General features: G+C 48.9%; 1 pseudogene; it reads left to right on the top strand.

Annotated features, from left to right (window-relative positions):
* The first annotated feature begins 567 nt into the window (after positions 1 to 567).
* On the top strand, positions 568 to 720 carry LOC128049054 (uncharacterized; annotated as a pseudogene).
* The last annotated feature ends 19,683 nt before the right edge of the window (positions 721 to 20,403 follow it).

Genomic DNA, 20,403 nt, shown 5'->3' with positions numbered 1-20,403 from the left:
TGGGCAGGGATGCAGTGGCTGGTGGTGGAAGTCGGGGCTGTGGTCCGTGGGGCACGCTGTGCCCCTTGCCCACCTCTTCCTTTCCAGTTACCTAGTGCGTCCTGGCGAGGAGGTTTAAAGACCCCTGGGTGGGCTTCACTGCCTTGGGGTCAGGATGGTCGGGCCCACGGGAAGTCGGGAGGTGCCTCCAGTCTCCCTCGGACTCAGCCATCCCCTGAAGGGCTGGGATGGTGTGGTGCATCATGGTCACTGCCGCCATGGCTGTTGGGAGGGGGCTACCTTGCAGTCCTCGTGTGGGCTGTGACTGTGTGAGGTGCATGCGTGACTCCTCCACGTCCCTGGGGGAGGGTTGGAACCCCCCCCCACCCGGGGGCATGTTGGGTGTCCAAGCACACCCTGCTCCATTGTGTGAAACCTTTCCTGTCCCCTCCAGTCTGCTGTTTTCTGTCTGACTTGGCTGGCCAGAGGCAACCCCTGCCCAACTCTGGGGAGGGAGGGAGAAAGGGCAGGATGTGCCATGCCAGGGGTGGGTCTCCTGTGGAAACAAAACACTTGAAAACCTCCTACTACTCTTAGTGCTGGATCACTCAGCTCTTGTGTCAATGAAGAACGTGGCTAGCTATGAGAATTAATGCGAATTGCAGGACACATTGATCATGGACACTTTGAACGCACTTGTGGCCCTGGGTTCCTCCTGGGACTACGCCTGTCTGAGCATTGCTTCATGATCAACCACCCCTCTGGGGTGCTCATGTCGTGTGCTCGCCTTCCTGGAGGTCCCATGGCTGGGGGTTGTCCTTGAAGGGCCTCTGGTCCCTCCATCCCCTGCAGTGCAGACACGGTGTCCCCTGCCTCTGTGGCCGGGTGGACGCTGCCCACAAGAGGGGAGAAGGGGACGTGAGGTCGCACTGAGTCCCCTGGCCTGCCAGGCCTCTGTGGTTGGTCTCCCCTTTGAGAGCTTCCTCGAGCCGCAAGCGGCCTTTGGGTGTTGTTGCCCTTGGGGTGTCAGGGTTTGGGGATGGTCTTGTGCCACGCAGCAGGGGCCCACGGGTGTGGTGGGGTGGGGTCACATCTTCAGTTCTTCGTTCTCTGTCCTGCCCTTGGCGGCGGTGTTTCCCGGCACCCGGTCGCCACCCCCTGCGGTGCCTTCCCAGCCTTACATCCGTGGCCCATGCCCGCTTCCCGCCCCCCGCGGCTCTCACCCTAGTGGGACGGGCGGCTCAATCCCGAGGCCCAGTCTGCGTGCATGTCCTGGCCCCAGGGACACGTGCCCCAGTGGCGTCTGCCCGCCGCTGCACACTCTCCCCCCGGGCTTCGGCCTTGCCGCTGTTTGCACCCCAGAGCCCCCGCCACGACGGTGAAGTCTGTTGGGGGGAGAAAGGGGGCGTATTGTGGGTCCTTTGCCCATTTGGGCTTTGGCTCCTGAGAGTGCACCCGCCCTCCACCCCCCCTGCCTCGTGCTCCCATCCCGCCCCCTCCTTGGCATTTCCCTCTCTGCCCACCACCTGCTGCCACCACCACCGCCTCCCTGAGGGATGACACGTAAGTGGTGGGTGGTAGGGTGCTGTGTGTGCATGGGGAGGGGGCCCGGGGCAGTCGGCTGCAGGCCTCTCCATTCCCTTCTTGGACTATCCTCACGGTGCCCTCCGAGACTCGACCTCAGATCAGATGTGGCCACCCGCTGAATTTAAGCATATTTGTCAGCGGAGGAAAAGAAACTAACCAGGATTCCCTCAGTAATGGCGAGTGAACAGGGAAGAGCCCAATGCTGGATCCCTGCCCCGCGGTGGGGTGCGGTACATGTGGTGGGTAGAAGACCCACTCCCCATGGCTGCTTATGGGGGGCCCAAGTCCTTCTGATCGAGGCCCAGCCCATGAATGGTGTGAGGCCAATAGCGGCCTCCAGCGCGCTGGGTCTTCCCGGAGTTGGGTTGCTTGGGAATGCAGCCCAAAGCAGGTGGTAAACTCTATCTAGGGCTAAATACAAGCACAAGACTGATAGTCAACAAGTACTGTAAGGGAAAGTTGAAAAGAACTTTGAAGAATGGGTTCAAGAGGGCGTGAAACCGTTAAGAGGTAAACGGGTGGGGGCCGAAGAGTCCGCCTGAAGGATTCAACCCAGCGACGGATCCAGCCGTGCTGGCGGCCCGGTGGAGCTTTTCCGCTCCCCGTTCCTCCCAATCCCTCCACTCTCCCTCCCTCCGCCCCTCGCAGCTCTACCCTCCATCTCCAGGTGGAGGTGGGCGGTTGGGGAATGGTGGGGGTGGGAGGGCGGGGCCAGAGTGGGGTCGGCGGGGGACCGCCCCCTGGCCAGTTGTCACCAGCTCTGGGATGGCTGGAAAGGACAGCGGGGAAGGTAGCTCTGGGGTCCCCTCCGTCATGGCGGCGGGTCCATCACCACCCTCCCCCCCCCACCCCCTCCCACCCTCCCCCTACCCCCGGCAGCAGCGCTTGCCGAATCTCGGGGCCAAGGGAGCCAGACCTGTCGCTGTGTTCTCTCCCCTCCCGACACTCCCCACTGTGGGTCACGCCAGTGTTTTTTGGGGGGCCGCCCCTCCAAGGGCACGACCGCTTTCCCACCCCGGCCCGCCCCCAACCGGGTGGCTCGGTGCAGGGTGGACTGTCCCCAGTGCGCCCTGGGGAGGTCGTACCATTAAGCCGGAGGGTTGTTTTTCGGTCACGCCGGTCGGTGAAGCGAGCGCACGGGGTTAGCGGCTGATGTCAGCCACCCACCCGACCTGTCTAGAAACACGGACAAAGGAGTCTAACACGTACACGAGTCAGGGGCTCACACGAAAGCCGCCATGGTGCAATGAAGGTGAAGGCCACCTTAGTCAGCAGCTGAGGTGGGATCCTGAGGCCTCTCCAGTCTGCCAAGGGTGAACTACCGGCCTCTCTCGCCCGCCGTGCTGGGGAGGTGGAGCATGGTCACACGTGTTAGGACCTGAAAGATGGTGAACTATGCCTGGGCAGAATGAAGGCAGAGGAAACTCTGGTGGAGGACCATAGCAATCCTGACGTGCAAATCGGTTGTCTGACCTGGGTATAGGGGTGAAAGACCAATCAAACCATAGAGTTGCTTGTTCCCTCCTAAGTTTCCCTCAGGATAGCTGGCGCTCTCTCAATGAACCCACACAGTTTTATCCAGTAAAGTGAATGATTAGAGATCTTGGAGCGGAAACAATCCCAACCTATTCTCAAACTTTAAATGGGTAAGAAACCTGGCTCCCTGGTGTGGAGCCAGGTGTAGAATGCGAGTGCATACTGGGCCATTTTTGGTACACAGAACTGGAGCTGTGGGATGAACGGGATGCTGGGTTAAGGAGCCTGATACTGACACTCATCAGATCCCAGAAAAGGTGTTGGTTGATATAGACAGCAGGACAGTGCCCATGGAAGTCAGAATCCACTAAGGAGTGTGTAACAACTCACCTGCCGAATCAACTAGCCCTGAAAATGGATGGCGCTAGAGTGTCGGGCCCATACCTGGCCATAGCCAGCAGTCGGAGAGGCTCGAGAGGGATGGGAGCTTGAGAAGGAGGTCACCCCTCCCCCCACTCCACCCCCGCGGATGGTATGCCGCGATGAGTAGGAGGGCCGCTACGGTGAGCCTTGAAGCCTAGGACGTGGGCCCCGGTGGAGCCGCTGCAGGTGCAGATCTTGGTGGTAGTAGGAAATATTCAAATGAGAACTTTGAAGGCAGAAGTGGAAAAGGGTTCCATGTGAACAGCAGTTGAACGTGGGTCAGTCTGTCCTGAGATATGAGCAAGCACCATTCCAAAGGGATGGGTGATGGCCTCCGTTGCCCTCAGCCAATCAAAAGGGAGTCGGGTTCAGATCCCCAAATCTGGAGTGGCAGAGATGGACGCCGTGAGGATGTCCAGTGCAGTAACTCAACCGATCCCAGGGAAGCCTGTGGGAGCCCCGGGGAGAGTTCTCTTTTCTTTGTGAAGGGCAGGGCGTCCTGGTAGAATTAGTGAGTATAAGGTGTACAATAAGTGAGAGGCCCCCGGTGGGCCGCCCCACCCCCACGCTTCTTGCGAGGGGGCGGGGCGGGATCCGACAGCCTTGTGGGTGGCCAGTGAAATACCACTACTTTGATCCTTTATTTTTCACTGATACAGTGAGGCGTGGGGAGGGGTCGGGGGTCCGGGGAAATCCCCGAGGGGTTCTCACTTCTGGAGCCAAGCACCCGAGCAATCGGCTCCGGGGACAGTGCCACATGGGGAATTTGACGGGGGTGGTACACCTGTCAAATGGTAACGCAGGTGAGCGTTACCAATAAGGTGAGCTCAGGGAGGACAGAAACCTCGCACGGTGCAGAAAGGCAAAAGCTCACTTGATCTTGATTTTTAGTACAAATACAGACCATGAAAATGGGGCCTCACAATCCTTCTGACCTTTGGGGTTTTAAGCAGGAGGTGTCAGAAAAGTTCAGTTCAGTTCAGTTCAGTCACTCAGTCGTGTCCGACTCTTTGCGACCCCATGAATCGCAGCACGCCAGGCCTCCCTGTTCATCACCATCTCCCAGAGTTCACTCAGACTCACGTCCATCGAGTCCGTGATGCAATCCGGCCATCTCATCCTCAGTCGTCCCCTTCTCCTCCTGCCCCCAATCCCTCCCATCATCAGCATCTTTTCCAATGAGTCAACTCTTCTCATGAGGTGGCCAAAGTACTGGAGTTTCAGCTTTAGCATCATTCCTTCCAAAGAAATCCCAGGGTTGATCTCCTTCAGAATGGACTGGTTGGATCTCCTTGCAGTCCAAGGGACTCTCAAGAGTCTTCTCCAGCACCACAGTTCAAAAGCATCAATTCTTCGGGGGGTTCTCACTTCTGGAGCCAAGCACCCGTGCAACCGGCTCCGGGGACAGTGCCAGGTGGGGAGCCTTCTTCACAGTCCAACTCTCACATCCATACATGACCACTGTAAAAACCATAGCCTTGACTAGGCGGACCTTAGTCAGCAAAGTAATGTCTCTGCTTTTGAATATACTATCTAGGTTGGTCATAACTTTTCTTCCAAGGAGTAAGTGTCTTCTAATTTCATGGGCAATCACCATCTGCAGTGATTTTGGAGCCAAAAAAAAAAAAAAATAAAGTCTGACACTGTTTCCACTGTTTCCCCATCTATTTGCCATGAAGTGATGGGACCAGATGCCATGATCTTCGTTTTCTGAATGTTGAGCTTTAAGCCATCTTTTTTGCTCTCCTCTTTCACTTTCATCAAGAGGCTTTTTAGCTCCTCTTCACTTTCTGCCATAAGGGTGGTGTCATCTGCATATTTGAGGTTATTGAGATTTCTCCCAGCAATCTTGATTCCAGCTCATGTATCTTCCATCCCAGCATTTTTCATGATGTACTCTGCATATAAGTTAAATAAGCAGGGTGACAATATACAGCCTTGACATACTCCTTTTCCTATTTGGAACCAGTCTGTTGTTCCATGTCCTGTTCTAACTGTTGCTTCCTCACCTTCATACAGATTTCTCAAGAGGCAGGTTAGGTGGTCTGGTATTCCCATCTCTTTCAGAATTGTGGCTAAAACAACAGTATAAGGACCTTTCCAATGTCAGGCCAAGGAATTGTGTTTCTAGTCGTTGACCCACACCTGATCACTGAGCACAAATTCATGAATCTGTTCCTCAAGGGGGAATGATATTCTTTTTTATACAAACTTAGTTACCTGATTTATTACCTTACCTAATTGTTCCATCTGCTGTGAAATCCCACCCCCTTACTTGTGGCAAATCTGCTAACACCTGCCTCACTGTGGGAGGGGGTCTCCCATAGAAAATTTCATAAGGACAATGACTGTGGGAACGTACGGTTACCCTTAATATGAGTAAGTCTGCCAGAAGCAAGCCCATCCGTGTACAGTCTCTATGATCCATTTTGAAAGTGTCTCTTCAAGAGTTTGGTTGTTTCTTTCCACCATTCCAGAAGACTGGGGCCTATATGCTGTATGTAATTTCCATTGATATTTAGAGCTTCACATACCTGTTAACGCGGCTACAAAGACAGGGCCATTGTCTGATTCTATACTGGTTGGAAACCCAAATCTGGGAATTATTTCTCAAATCACTGAGCTACTTCATTTTCTTTTTCAGATCAGGTGGGGAAGGCCTCTGCCCAACCAGAGAAGGTACCTACTATTCTAGTAAGTAATGATAATAGGTGACTGCCTTTGCTTCCCCAAAGGACACTCGCTTTCCCTGCATCCTGAGAACTCCACGTCTCAGCCAGTTGGAAAAGCGCTTCTTGGAGGTCATTATTCAGGGGCAATTTCCCCTGGAGCCCGGGGCTGTAGGGAGCGGCTCCACACTCCCAGGGAAAGGCAGAGCCACATCCACACATCTGTCCCATCCCCTTTGCTCTGTAGGAGAGCTCTAGTGAGCCTAGGTCTGTCAGGAAAATTCTTGGCTCCTATAGGGACACACTCTATGTGTGAAACTGCATACAGGACCTAGGGGCCACAGGGCGCCTGTTCCTCTCCGGGGGGACCCTGAAGTGGTGCAGCCCAGCAACAGCTTGAACATCCATCCAATTGCTCTTTTCTTCCTTCTGATAGACCTAGCTTTGCTTCTCGCTTTGGCATTTCGGAAGCCAGGGGGAGCCCCACAGCTGTTGTCCTGGGGTCTATTGGAGGTACCAGGTCTATTGGACCCCAGCATGGCACCCGACCCCCTCAGACACACTCCCGCAGCCTCCTTCCCCATGGGCAGGACTGCTCTGACCTAGGAATGTGTTCCCAAGGCTCGGAAAATGCAGGGAGACACACGGCCCTGACTCTGGAACTGAGGCTGTTGGAGCAGGCCTGGAGGTCTGACGTCTGAGACGCCAAACACTTGCTGCAAGATACAGGTGTGAAAACACACTCTCTGGGGCTGCCTTTCCTTCCTCCAAGGAAGATAGCTTTTCCAGTCTCCTCCGTGCTGAGTCATACATGGCTGGAAAGGTCTGGCTTAGAGGGCATTTCTCAGTGGCAATGGCCCCTGAGGCCCTGCACTCAGGGAGGGATCCTACCCTCCCAGGGGAAGTCAAAGCAACCTCCAAACAGCTGTTCTATCATGTTTCCTCTGCAGGAGGGAGCTAGTGAGCCCAGGTCTGTCTGGAACTTTCTTGGATCCTCCGGGGAAATCATCCTGGGAGCCCACCTGGATACCAGTCATAGGGGCTAAAATTTGCATTTTTCCTCCTTGGAGCCCTAATGCAATACAGCCTAGCAACTGCTTGAAAATCCATCCTGTTGCTGTTTTCTTCGCTCTGACAGAGCTAGCTTTGCTCCCCACTTTGGGATTTCAGAAGCAAGGTGGTGGCCTGCAACTCCTTGCCTGGGGTCCATTGGAGGTGCAAGGTGCCCTCGACCAGGTGACCCCAGCATGGCACCTGGCCCCCTCAGACACACTCCCGCAGCCTGCTTCCCCATAGGCAGGACTGCTCTCACCTAGGAATGTGTTTGCAAGGCCAGGAAACTGCAGGGAGACACAAGGCCCTGATTCTGGAATTGAGTCTGTTGGAGCAGGCCTGCAGGTCTTATGTCTAACAAGCCAAACACTTGCTGCAAGATACAGGCCTGAAAACACACTCTTGGGCTGCCTTTCCTTCCTCCAAGGAAGATAGTTTTGTCAGCCTCCTGTGGGCTGAGAGTCACACAGGGCTGAAAAGCACTTGCTGGGAGGTTATTTTTCACTGGCCATGGCCCCTGAGGCCCTGTGCTCAGGGAGGGCTCCCTCCCTCCCAGGCAAAGTCAAAGGAAGCTCCAAAGGGCTGTTCAATCATGTTTCTGAGAGAGTCATTGCCTAGGCAGGTTTATAAGAAGTTCAAGGGTCCCCAAGGAGAGAGGGGTCTAGAATTCTCAAGGAGGAAGAAAGGACAAACATTTTTTCCCTCTACATTCCTTAGGATTATATAACAATAATGCATCCTTCTTGAGGACAGTCTCTGGAAAAAACCTTCTGGCTAATCCTGTTATCTTAAAATGTAAATTATGGGAGTAGGTCTAGTGAGGTCTTTACAACCTCCAGACATTCTTTTGTTCATTGTAATAACTTATTGGAGAGTGTATAACTCCATTACTAACACTAGCAAGGGGGTACTCTTTCTGCCCCTTGTGATGTCTCTGTCAGAAGCTTTCTCTATCTCCTTTATACTTTAATAAAACTCTATTGCACAAAAGCTCTGAGCAATCAAGCCTCGTCTTGGACCCAGGATTGAATTCCTCTCCTCCACAAGCCAAGAATCCCAGCATCTTTTCGTGGTTCAGCAACAACATTTCATTTCCTCTGCAGGAGAGAGCTAGTGAGCTTAGGTCTGTCTGGAACATTCTTGGATCGTGTGGGGAAAACATCCTGTGCACACACCTGGATACTGGGCCTAGAGGCGAAAATTCGCATTTCTTTACCGGGGAGCCCTAACGTGGTGTGACTTAGCAACTGCTTGAAAATCCATCCCATTGCTGTTTTCCTCCTTCTGACAGAGCTAGCTTTGTTCCCTGCTTTGGGATATCTCAACCAAGGGGCTGGTCCGTAGCTACTCGCCTGGGGCCCATTGGATGTGCAAGGTGCCCTCGACTAGGTGACCCTAGCATGGCACTCAGCCCGCTCAGACACACTCCCGAGGCTTCTTTCTCATGGGAAGCACTGCTCCAAGCCAGGAATGTGTCTGCAATGCTTGGAAAGTGCAGTGAGACACACAGCCCTGACTCTGGATTTGAGGCCCTCAGAGCAAGCCTGCAGCTCTGATGTCTGAGAAGCAAAACACTTGCTGCAAATAGAGGCCTGAAAGCACACTCTCTGTGGATGACTTTCCTTCCTCTAAGGAAGATAGTTTTCCCAGTCTCCTGCTTCCTGAATGTCACACAGCTGGAATGTGCTTGCTTGGAGGTCATGATTCAGTGGCAATGACCCCTGAGGCCCTTTGCCCAGGGAGGGCTCCCACACTCATAGGCAAATCAAAGCAACTTCCAAGTGAGTCAGCTCTTCACATCAAGTGGCCAAAGTATTGGAGTTTCAGGTTCAGTATTAGTCCTTCCAATGTATATTCAGATCTGATTTCCTTTAGGATGGAGTGGTTGCATCTCCTTGTAGTCTAAGCGACTTACAAGCATCTTCTCCAACACCACAGTTCAAAAGCATCAAATTTTCAGCTGTCACTTTCTTTATAGTACATCTTTCATATTCATCCATGACATATGGAAAAACCATAGCCTTGACTAGATGGATCTTTGCTGGCAAAGCAACGTCTCGGCTTTTTAATATGCTGTCTAGTTTGGTCATCACTTCTCTTCCAAGTCATAAATATGTTTTAAGTTCATGGTGGCAGTCATCATCTGCAGTGATTTCCAAGCCCCCAAAAATAATCTGCTGCTGTTTCCAATGTTTTCCCATCTATTTGCCATGAAGTGATGAGACTGGATGCAATGATTTTAATTTTCTGAATGCTGAGCTTTAAGCTAACTTTTTCACTCTCCTCTTTCACTTTCATCAGGAGACTCTTTAGTTCTTCTTCACTTTCTGCCATAAGGGTGGTGTCATCTGCATATCTGAGATTATTGATATTTCTCCCAGCAATCTTGATTCCAGCGTGTGCTTCCTCCAGCCCAGTGTTTCTCATGATGTACTCTGCATATAAGTTAAATAAGCAGGGTGACAATATACAGCCTTGACATATTCCTTTTCCTATTTAGAACCAGTCTGTTGTTCCATGTCCAGTTCGAACTGTTTCTTCCTGACCTGCATAAAGGTTTCTCAAGAGACAAGTCAGGTGGTCTGGTATTCCCATCTCTTTCAGAATTTTTCCCAGTTTATTGTGATCCACATAGTCAAAGGCTTTGGCATAGTCAATAAAGCAGAAATAGATGTTTTTTTCTGGAACTCTCTTGCTTTTTCAATGATCCAGTGGATGTTGGCAATTTGATCTCTAGTTTCTCTGCCTTTTCTAAATCCCTCTTGAACATTTGGAAGTTCACAGTTCATGTATTATTGACTTGGAGAGTTTTGAGCATTACTTTACTAGCGTGTGAGATGAGTGCAATTGTGCAGCAGCTTGAACGTTCTTTGTCATTGCCTTTCTTTGGGATTGGAATGAAAACTGACCTAATGACTAGATGTTTTCAATTGCATATGCTGAAAGAACTGGCTGTGCAGTTTCGAAGAAAAAAAAAATTCATTTTAACCCATTTTCTCTGAAGTGCAAGGCATATCATGGCCATCCTGAATCAAAAAGTCACCTTTTCTTTATGTAGTCATAGTTTCATGCCTAAATTATAGGCCAACTCGTGCTCAAAATGACTCTGATATCAGGGGCAGATCAACTGATAAAAAGCTTGGATTGTCCCTCTGGAGGAAAGTGAGATCTTGGTCCCACGAGAAGAATCTGAAGGGTTAAGGGAACTTGCAAGAGTGGGGAAAGCTTAGTCCATATTACATATACCAAAATCTTAAATAAGGCTTATTTACTTTACCGAAGTAAAAAAACAGATGATGAAAGCAATTATAAATCAATGAAAGGTAAAGAAACTCATAGTCTGTTATCAAAAATTGCATTCTAAGAAAACTTTGTTCTCTTAACCTAGAGAGGAGACTAAATTCCATCTGGTACCAGCTTACCAGAAGACAAACAAACAAACAAAAATTATCGGTAAGCTTAAAAAAGTATTTTCCATATATCTTGAAGTAGCAGTATTTTTGCAAAGGCATCAGTGTGAAACCATAGAGGACATGGTTAAAACCTGATTAAATAGAAATTGACAAAGTAATCTGGTCACTGCTGCGACTTGAAATGCTTTAATATGATAACTAGAATTATAACTGACAGCATTTTACCAGGACATATCAGATTTTCATGGATGTCACATAATTTCTAGGATATCTATATTAGTAACTAAAGGAATCTTTGAACCTAGGAAAGAAAGCAACAGTCTCAAAGGCCCTTGCTGAATCATCTATCAGCAAGGAATGTCTTTGCAAGGATCGCAAAGTGAAGGGAAAATACACGGACCTGCCTCTGCAACTTTGGTCCTCTGAGCAGATCTGGAGGTCTCCCTTTGTATAAGCTAACCTGTTACTTCCAAATAGAGGTTTGCAACACAAAACAAGTGGCCGCCTATTCTTCCCCGAAGGAGGCTCTCTTTCCCCACATCCTGCGAACTCCCTTTCCCAGCCTCCTGGAAAAGCACTTCTTGCAGTTCCTTTCAGAAAATCCTATGGACGGAGGAGCCTGGTAGGCTGCAGTCCATGGGGTCGCTGAGGGTCGGACACGACTGAGCGACTGCACTTTCACTTTCACGCATTGGAGAAGGCAATGGCAACCCACTTACTGTTCTTGCCTGGAGAATCCCAGGGACGGGGGAGCCTAGTGGGCTACCGTCTATGGCGTTGCACAGAGTCAGACACGCCTGAAGCAACTTAGCAGTAGCAGCAGCAGCAGTTCCTTTCTTAGGGGCAGTTATCCCTGAGATTGGGACCATAGGGAGTAGCCCCACACACATATGGAAAGGCAGAGACACCTCCACACATCTTTTCTGTCCCCTTTCCTCTGGAGGAGAGCTCTAGTGAGCCTAGGTCTGTCAGGAAAATTCTTGGCTTTGACAGGATCACACCCGGTGTGTGAACCTGCATACCCGACCTAGGGGCCACAGGGCACCTGTTTTGCTCGAGTGGGTCCTGAAGGGGTGCAGCATAGCAAGAGCTTAAAAATCCATCCAATTTGTCTTTTTTTTACCTCGAACAGAACGAGTTTGCTCCACCCTTGGGCAGTGTGGAGGGAAGAGGGCACAACCCTCTCCCAAAGGGGACATAGGGCCTACCAGGAGAGAAAGGCCCCTTGAGGAGCTGAGCCCAGGTAGGCAGCCAGTCATGTCAAACACACTCCACTGCTTGCTTCTTCATGGGCACTCCCACGATCAGCTAGGAATCTCTTTGCAAGGATCTCAAAGGGAAGGGAAGATACATGGCCCTGTCTCTGGAACTTCAGTCCTCTGAGCAGATCTGGAGGTCTTGAGTTGTATAAGCAAACCTGTTCCTTCCAAATAGAGGCTTGCAAACACACGCCCGGTGGTTGCCTCTTCTTCCCTGAAGAAGGCTTTCTTTCCCCACATGCTGCGAACTCCCTGTCCCAACCTCTAGGAATAGCACTTCTTGCCGTTCCTTTCTTAGAGGCAGTTATCCCTGAGCTTGGGGCCGTAGGGAGTAGCCCCACACTCACAGGGAAAGGCAAAGACTCCTCCATACATCTCCTCTATCCCCTTTGCTCTGGAGGAGAGCTCTAGTGAGCCTAGGTCTTTCAGGAAAATTCTTGGCTTTGACAGGATCTCACCCTGTTTGTGAACCTGCATACCCAACCAGGGGCCACAGGGCACCTGTTTCAGTAAAGTGCGCCCTGAAAGGGTGCAGCCTAGCAAGAGCTTGAAAATCCATTTAATTGCTGTTTTTGTACCTCTGACAGAGCGAGCTTTGCTCCACCCTTTGGCAGTGTGGAGAAAAGAGGGCACAACACCCTCCCCAAGGGGACATGGGGCCTACTTCGAGAGGAAAGGCCCCTTGTGGAGTTGAGGCCAGGAAGGCACACAGTCGTGTCAAACACACTCCCACTGCTTGCTTCTTCATGGGCACTCCTGCTATCAGCTAGGAATGTCTTTGCAATGATCGCAAAGGGAAGGGGAGATACACGGCCCTGCCTCTGGAATTTTGGTCCTCTGAGCAAATCTGGAGGTCTCCCGTTGTAAAAGTGAACCTGTTCCTTCCAAAGAGAGGCTTGCAAACACATGCTGGATTGTTGCCTCTTCTTCCCTGAGGGAGGCTCTCTTTCCCCGCATCCTGGGAACATCCTGTCCTAGTGCTGGAAAAGTGCTTCTTGGAGTTTCTTTCTTAAAGTCAGTTATCCCTGAGCTTGGGGCCATAGGGAATAGCACCAAACTAACAGGGAAAGGCAGGCAACGTCCACTTATCTCTTCCATTCGCTTTGCTCTGGAGGAGAGCTCTAGTGAGCCTGTCTGTCAGGAAAATTCTTGGCTTTGACGGGAACACACCCGGTGTGTGAACCTGCATACCCGACCTAGGGGCCACAGGGCACCTGTTTCGCTCGAGTGAGCCCTGAAGTGGTGCAGCCTAGCAACAGCCTGAAAATCCATTCAATTGCTGTTTTTGTACCTCTGACAGAGCGAGCTTTGCTGCACCCTTTGGCAGTGTGGAGGGAAGAGGACACAACCCACTCCCCAAGGGGACATGGGGCCTCCTTCGAAAGGAAAGGCCCTTTGAGGAGTTGAGGCTAGGAAGGCACACAGTCATGTCAAACACACTCCCACTGCTTGCCTCTTCAGGGCCCGTAGCACTATCAGCTAGGAATGTCTTTGCAAGTATTGCAGTGGGAAGGGGAGATACATGGCCCTGCCTCTGCAACTTTGGTCCTCTGAGCAGATCTGGAGGTCTTGAGTTGTATAAGCAAACCTGTTCCTTCCAAATAGAGGCTTGCAAACACACACCGGGTGGCTGCCCCTTCTTTCCTGAAGAAGGCTCGCTTTCCCTGCATGCTGTGAACTCCCTGTCCCAGCCTCCAGGAATAGCACTTCTTGAAGTTCCTTTCTTAGGGGCAGTTTTCCCTGAGTATGCGGCCATAGGGAGTAGCACCACACTCACATGGAAAGGCAGAGCCACCTCCACACATCTCTTCCTTCCCCATTACTCTGGAGGAGAGCTCTAGTGAGCCTAGGTCTGTCAGGAAATTCTTGGCTTTGATGGCAACACACCCGGTGTGTGAACCTGCATACCCAACCTAGGGGCCACAGGGCACCTGTTACACTCGAGTGGGCCCTAGAATTGCAGCCTAGCAAGAGCTTGAAAATCCGTCCAATTGCTGTTTTTGTACCTCTGACAGAGCGAGCTTTGCTGCACGTTTTGGCAGTGTGGAGGGAAGAGGGCACAACCCCCTCCCCAAGGGGACATGGGGCCTACTTTGAGAAGAAAGGCCCTTTGAGGAGTTGAGGCCAGGAAGGTACACAATCAGGTCAAACACACTCCTGCTGCTTGCTTCTTCCTGGGCACTTCCACTATGTCTTTGCAAGGATTTCAAAGGGAAGGGGAGATACATGGCCCTGCCTCTGGAAATTCGGTCCTCTGAGCAGATCTGGAGGTCTCCCACTGTATAAGCGAACCTGTTCCTTCCAAATAGAGGCTTACAAACAAACACCAGGTGGCTGCCTCTTCTTCCCAAAGGAGGCTCGCTTTCCCTGCATCCTGCAAACTCCCTGTCCCAACCTCCTGGAAAAGCACTTCTTGGAGTTCCTTTCTTAGGGGCAGTTATCCCTGAGTTTGGGGCCTTAGGGAGTAGCCCCACACTCAGGGAAAGGCAGAGCCACCACCACACATCTCTTCCTTCCCCTTTGCTCTGGATGAGAGCTGTAGTGAGCCTAGGTCTGTCAGGAAAATTCTTGACTTTGACAGGAACACATCCTGCATACACGACCTAGGTTCCACAGGGTGATTGTTTCACTCGAGTGGGCCCTGACATGGTGCAGCCTAGCAAGAGCTTGAAAATCCATCCAATTGCTCTCTTCTTACCTCTGACAGAGTGAGCTTTGCTCCACCCTTTGGCAGTGTGGAGAAAAGAGGGCACAACTCCCACCCCAAAGGGACATGGGGCCTACTTAGAGAAGAAAGGCCCCTTGAGGAGTTGAGGCCAGGAAGGTACACAGTCATGTTAAACACACTCCGGCTGCCTGCTTCTTCATGGGTACTCCCGCTATCAGCTACGAATGTCTTTGCAATGATCTCAAAGGGGAGATACATGGCCTTGTCTCTGGAACTTCGGTCCTCTAAGCAGATCTGGAGGTCTCCCGTTGTATAAGCGAACCTGTTCCTTCCAAATAGAGGCTTGCAAACACACGCCAGATTGTTGACTCTTCTTCCATGTGGGAGGTTCTTTCCCACATCCTGAGAACTCCCTGTCCCAGTCCTAGAAAAGCACTTCTTGGAGTTTCTTTTTAAGGTCAGTTATCCCTGAGCTTGGGGCCATAGGGAATAGCCCCAAACTTACAGGGAAAGGCAGGCCATGTGCACATATCTCTTCTGTCCCCTTTGCTCTGGAGGAGGGCTCTAGTGAGCCTAGGTCTGTCCAGAAAATTCTTTGCATTGACAGGAACACATCCTGCATGTGAACCTGTACACCCAACCTAGGGGCCACAGGGCAGCTGTTTCACTCGAGTGGGCTCTGAAGTGGTGCAGCCTAGCAAGAGCTTGAAAATCTGTGCAATTGCTGTTTTTGTACCTCTGACAGAGTGAGCTTTGTGGCACCCGTTGGCAGTGTGGAGGGAAGAGGGCACAATTCCCCCTGCCCAAGGGAAATGCAGCCTACTTTTAGAGGAAAGGCCCCATGAGGAGCTGCTGCCTCACTTCTCCTCAACTCAATTTTTTATCACCATTTAATCTACATCATATGAATTTTTGAAACTAATTTGTAACTTATAGGAAAAAAAAAAACTTCTTAGGTATTAACATACTGGTATTTCTAAAAGGGGGAAATACTTCTTCCCTAAAACTGTATTAAGAAAATTTGAACGTAAGGAAATATGTTTTGATGTAGCAGAATTATTATTTTATCTTTCCAAACCAGCATTTGTTAAATGTTTAACTGCTAATAACTGTTCAGGCTTCCGTGGTGGCTCTGCTGGTAAAGAATCCACCTGCAATGCAGAAGACCTGGGTTTGAACCCTGGGTTGGAATGATCCCCTGTAGAAGGGAAAGGCTACCCACTCTAGTATTCTGGCCTGGAGAATTCCATGGACTGTATAGTCCATGCGTTTGCAGAGTCAGACATGACTGAGCAACTTTCATTATTCACTAATAACTGTTCAGCCTGAAATAAGAACTTTCAAAAATCTTTGAACACAGACACTCTAACTTAATTCCCCTCTGGGATAAATATTTTGCATGTACTTTTAGGTTATATATTCACAACAGGCACAGAACTCTTTTATTATATATTTTATTTTCATATAAATTAACATCCTAGAAAAACTAAAATAGAAACACTAAATACAGTATTGCACATAGCAATCTCTGTTAAATGCCCCATTATATCATCAAAGGTCATACACACATGAAGGGACTGAAGGAGACAGGAAGATGGCAGAATAGCAACCAGAGAGCCACTACTGTGTCTGCACATCAACTACAGACTGAAAGGTAAGGACAGTATTTTACATAAATAGAAAACATTGAAGGGTTAATAGGGTAGCAGAGATGTGCCTGCAAACGGGTCTCTCTGCTCGGGCTGAATGTCCTTGCAAACAAGGTGTTCTGCCAAAAGAGTCTGGACAGAGCCTTGAGTTTAATGGTCCCTTGCAAACGAGGGAGCATTCCCTTCTTGTGATAAGAAGGAAAAGAGGGCTTTGGACAGACTCTGCAGTAGACAGGGATATCACTCCCCTTGCTGTACAATAACATGTATGCACCTGCACTGTGCTGAAAAGGCTTATTCATGCAGCCTGGAATTCTGCCTAGGGGGCTTTATAATATTAAACCGCAAATTGTTTGTGCAGTTCTGTTCCTCCAGCCGGAGAGTGTATTGTCTGTCTCTTGTGTGTCTCTTGTGTTTTGTCTTTGTGTCATTTCGCTCGCAACATCTGGTGCCCAACGTGGGGCTCGAGTGAAACCGAAAGGGTGAGTAACCCAGGGGGGATTTTAAATCCATAGCAGGGGAACTTTTGGGAAAATCATGGGGAATTCCTCACCCTAGCAGGGAAACTTTCAGAAAACCATGGGGAATTCCTCATCATCGTTACAGACACAATACATGGAGTTAGTCAAAGGACTTCTCCACTCCATAAGCGTTAAAGCCTCGACTCGTCGACTGAGTGAGCTCTTTCGCTTGGTGGAGCAATATTGTCATTGGTTTCAATATCAAACTAAGTTACAGTTAAACTTGAAGGAATGGAAAATAATTCAAAAGGAATTGAGAAAGCAACATCAGAAGGGTAATGTGATCCCTTTGAAGTTATGGACTTTGTGTAGTGCTATAACACAGGCTTTGACCTTGCTCTCTACTGATAATGAAACTAAATCTAATGCTTCAAGGAGGGGAGAAATAATTTATGAGGATGTCTCAGACGTTGGTGGGGCTTCTGCATGGCCTGAAGGCGAGGATACAAATGAGCCTCCTCCTGTAAATGGTGAAACATCTGAAAGATCAGAATCAGATTCAGAGGCTTCTTCGGTTTCGTCAGAGGAGGGCAAAGAGATAAAAGAAATGACCCATCTATTCCAGGAATGGTGGAAATCCCGTAAGGAAGAGAAAAAATCTACACCTTCTGCTCCTCCTTGTGCTTCTTTTTCCCCCACTGCGGTTTATCGGCCCAATGTGGGCAGGGAACATTGTCGGTTCTCCTTTCCTTTGTCTATGCTTCATGATGATGACTCGCCTGCTCCCTCTGGTGGGTTTATCGATCCTCCACAATTATTTCCCATCCAGAGACAGCAAAATGACAATGTGATAAATGTTCAATACACTCCTTTGGAATATAAATTTTTTAAAGATCTTAAAGCTGCAGTAGCGCAGTAAGGTCCTCAATCTCCCTTTGTTTTGGCTATGCTGGAATTATTGGGAAAAGGCAAATTGATCATTCCGTTAGATTGGGAATCTATTGCCCAAGCTGTCTTGGAGGGTTCTCAATGGTTGCAACTTCGTAGCTGGTGGGAAGAAGAAGCTAGAAAGCAGGCTCGGATTAATAAGGGACAGAATCCCCCTGGTCCTCTCGAGGACAAGCTAATGGGAGAGGGCCCTTATCGGGCTTTAAGAGAACAGGCTCAGTACTCTGATCAGGACTTACAACAAGTCCGCCAGGTCTTTTTACGAGCATGGCGCTGTGTGGTGCCTACTGGCCACACCCAGCCCTCCTTTGTTAAAACAATGCAAGGCCCCAATGAGCCATATACTGATTTTCTAGCAAGATTGAGGGTAGCTGTGGAATGGGCTATAGGGAGGGATGAGATTTCAGAGATATTATTACAAACTTTAGCATTTGAAAATGCAAATCCTGAATGCAGGTGTATACTGGGACCTTTAAAGGGACAGGGTACATCTATAGCTGAATGTATCAGAGCCTGCTCAGGAGTAGGAGGAACTGAGCATCAGGCTAATGTCTTTACTACAGCCTTGGCCAAAGCTATGAGACCACAAAAGGGAGGTAACTGCTTCCATTGTGGAAAACCTGGTCATATGAAAAGAGAGTGTCAGAAATTAAAAGCTGATCAAGGTGCAATTCCTAAAGACAGATCTCTTGCTGGGAAGAATAAGACTCCTGGACTTTGCCATTGGTGCGGGAAGGGGTTTCATTGGACTAATGAATGCAGATCTAAAACAGACAAAATGGGCAACCTGATACCGGGAAACTATCCAGCGGGCCTGAGTCCTTGGGGCCCAGGAACAATACCAGGGACTTCTCCTCCTTGCCCTCCTGCCATCCCACCTGCCCCAACCCTTTTCCCTCCCAGCAACTGTTACGAGTCGATGCCCCATTAAAAGGACTTCAGATGATTATTTTGGACTTATGGCCTGCTACTTCAGGGAGTGCTGCTGCTGATTTGCCACTAGCTGATAATGTTCTTTTGTCACCAGGGGGAGGCATTTATAAATTAAAAACACATGTATTTGGACCACTGCCTAAAGGCACTTTTGGCTTGATATTAGGCCGTAGCAGCGCAGCTTTGAGAGGTCTAACCATAATTCCTGGGGTAATAGACTCTGACTATGTTGGGGAAATTTTAATTATGGTCTCTACTTCTACCACGCTTTCATTGTTAGCTGGGGAACGTATTGCTCAAATACTTCTCCTACCTTATCACCCCTTTTTGGCTCTTCCTAATGAGCGAACAGGAGGATTTGGAAGTACTGGGCGACATATATTTTGGGAAATGCTTATCGAAGATTCTCATCCTGTTCTCTCCTTGATAATACAAGGAAACAACTTTGAGGGACTAGTAGACATAGGGGCGGATGTTTCAGTCATTTATTCTCAACAATGGCCCCAAGATTGGGAAAAAGAAAAAAAGCCCTTTAATGCTGATGGGATCGGGCTCCATTGCAGATGTCTGGAAGAATACCCATCCCTTGCAATGCCAATTCCATAATGGAAGATCAGTGTTTGTTACCTTTTATATTGTAAATATACCTATTAATATATGGGGAAGAGATCTTCTCTCTCCTTTGGGGGCTTCTGTAACCATTCCATCGGAAAACTAGTAGCCACTGCTCAAATTCCTCAAGCACTCCCATTAAAATGGTTAACTAATACTCCAAAATGGGTTGGGCAGTGGCCATTACCACAAATGAAGCTCGAGGTGTTAGAACAATTAGTACAAGAACAACTCCAACTTGGTCATATAGAGCCCTCTACCTCCCCCTGGAATTCTCCTGTTTTTGTTATAAAAAAGAAATCTGGAAAATGGAAAATGTTAACTGATTTACGAGAAGTTAATAATTGTATTGAACCTATGGGAGCATTACAATTGGGACACCCCTCTCCAGCTCTTATTCCTCAGAATTGGTCCTTAACGGTACTAGATCTTAAAGACTGTTTTTTTACCATTCCCCTACAATTGCAAGATAGAGATAAATTTGCTTTTACAGTTCCTGTTCTTAATCATGCTCAGCCTGTTAAGTGTTATCAATGGACAGTCTTACCACAAGGAATGATAAATAGTCCTACCTTATGCCAAGAATTCGTAGCTCGCTCTTTACAATCCCTCCATCGAGTATACCCCAATTATATTCTATATCATTATATGGATGATATCCTATTAGCAGCTCCTAGTATTGCTGAACGTGATGAATTATTTTTAAAAGTACAGGAGGCCATAAGACTATACAATTTGCAAATAGCCCCGGAAAAAATTTCAAAGGACTTTCCTATTTCATATTTAGGGACAATATTGGAACAACATAGAATAAGGCCCCAAAAGTTGCAAATTAGAAGAGACCATCTCAAAACCTTAAATGATTTTCAAAAATTATTGGGAGATATTAACTGGCTATGCCCGGTACTTGGGATTCCTACTTATCAATTATGACATTTGTTTTCTACTTTAGAAGGAGATACAGCTCTGGATAGCCCCCGGACCTTAATCCCATTGGCTTTATAGGAACTTCAGTTTGTTGAACAACAATTAAATGACGGCTTTTTTACTTACTTACATACGTCTCAACCTATTTTGTTTGTAATATTTCATACCCCTTATTCTCCATCTGGTGTAATTGCTCAAGAAAAAGGATTAATAGAATGGGTTTTCTTACCTAACAATTTTTCCAAAAAATTGACTACATATATGGATAAATTACCCTTCCTTATACAGAAAGGTTGCCATCATATTTTACAATTGTCAGGATGTGAACCACACCAGATTGTTACTC

Source organism: Budorcas taxicolor, chromosome 5 (genome assembly GCF_023091745.1).
Source record: "Budorcas taxicolor isolate Tak-1 chromosome 5, Takin1.1, whole genome shotgun sequence".
In the NCBI taxonomy this organism is placed as follows: domain Eukaryota; kingdom Metazoa; phylum Chordata; class Mammalia; order Artiodactyla; family Bovidae; genus Budorcas; species Budorcas taxicolor.
This window is presented reverse-complemented; position numbering and strand designations above follow the sequence as displayed.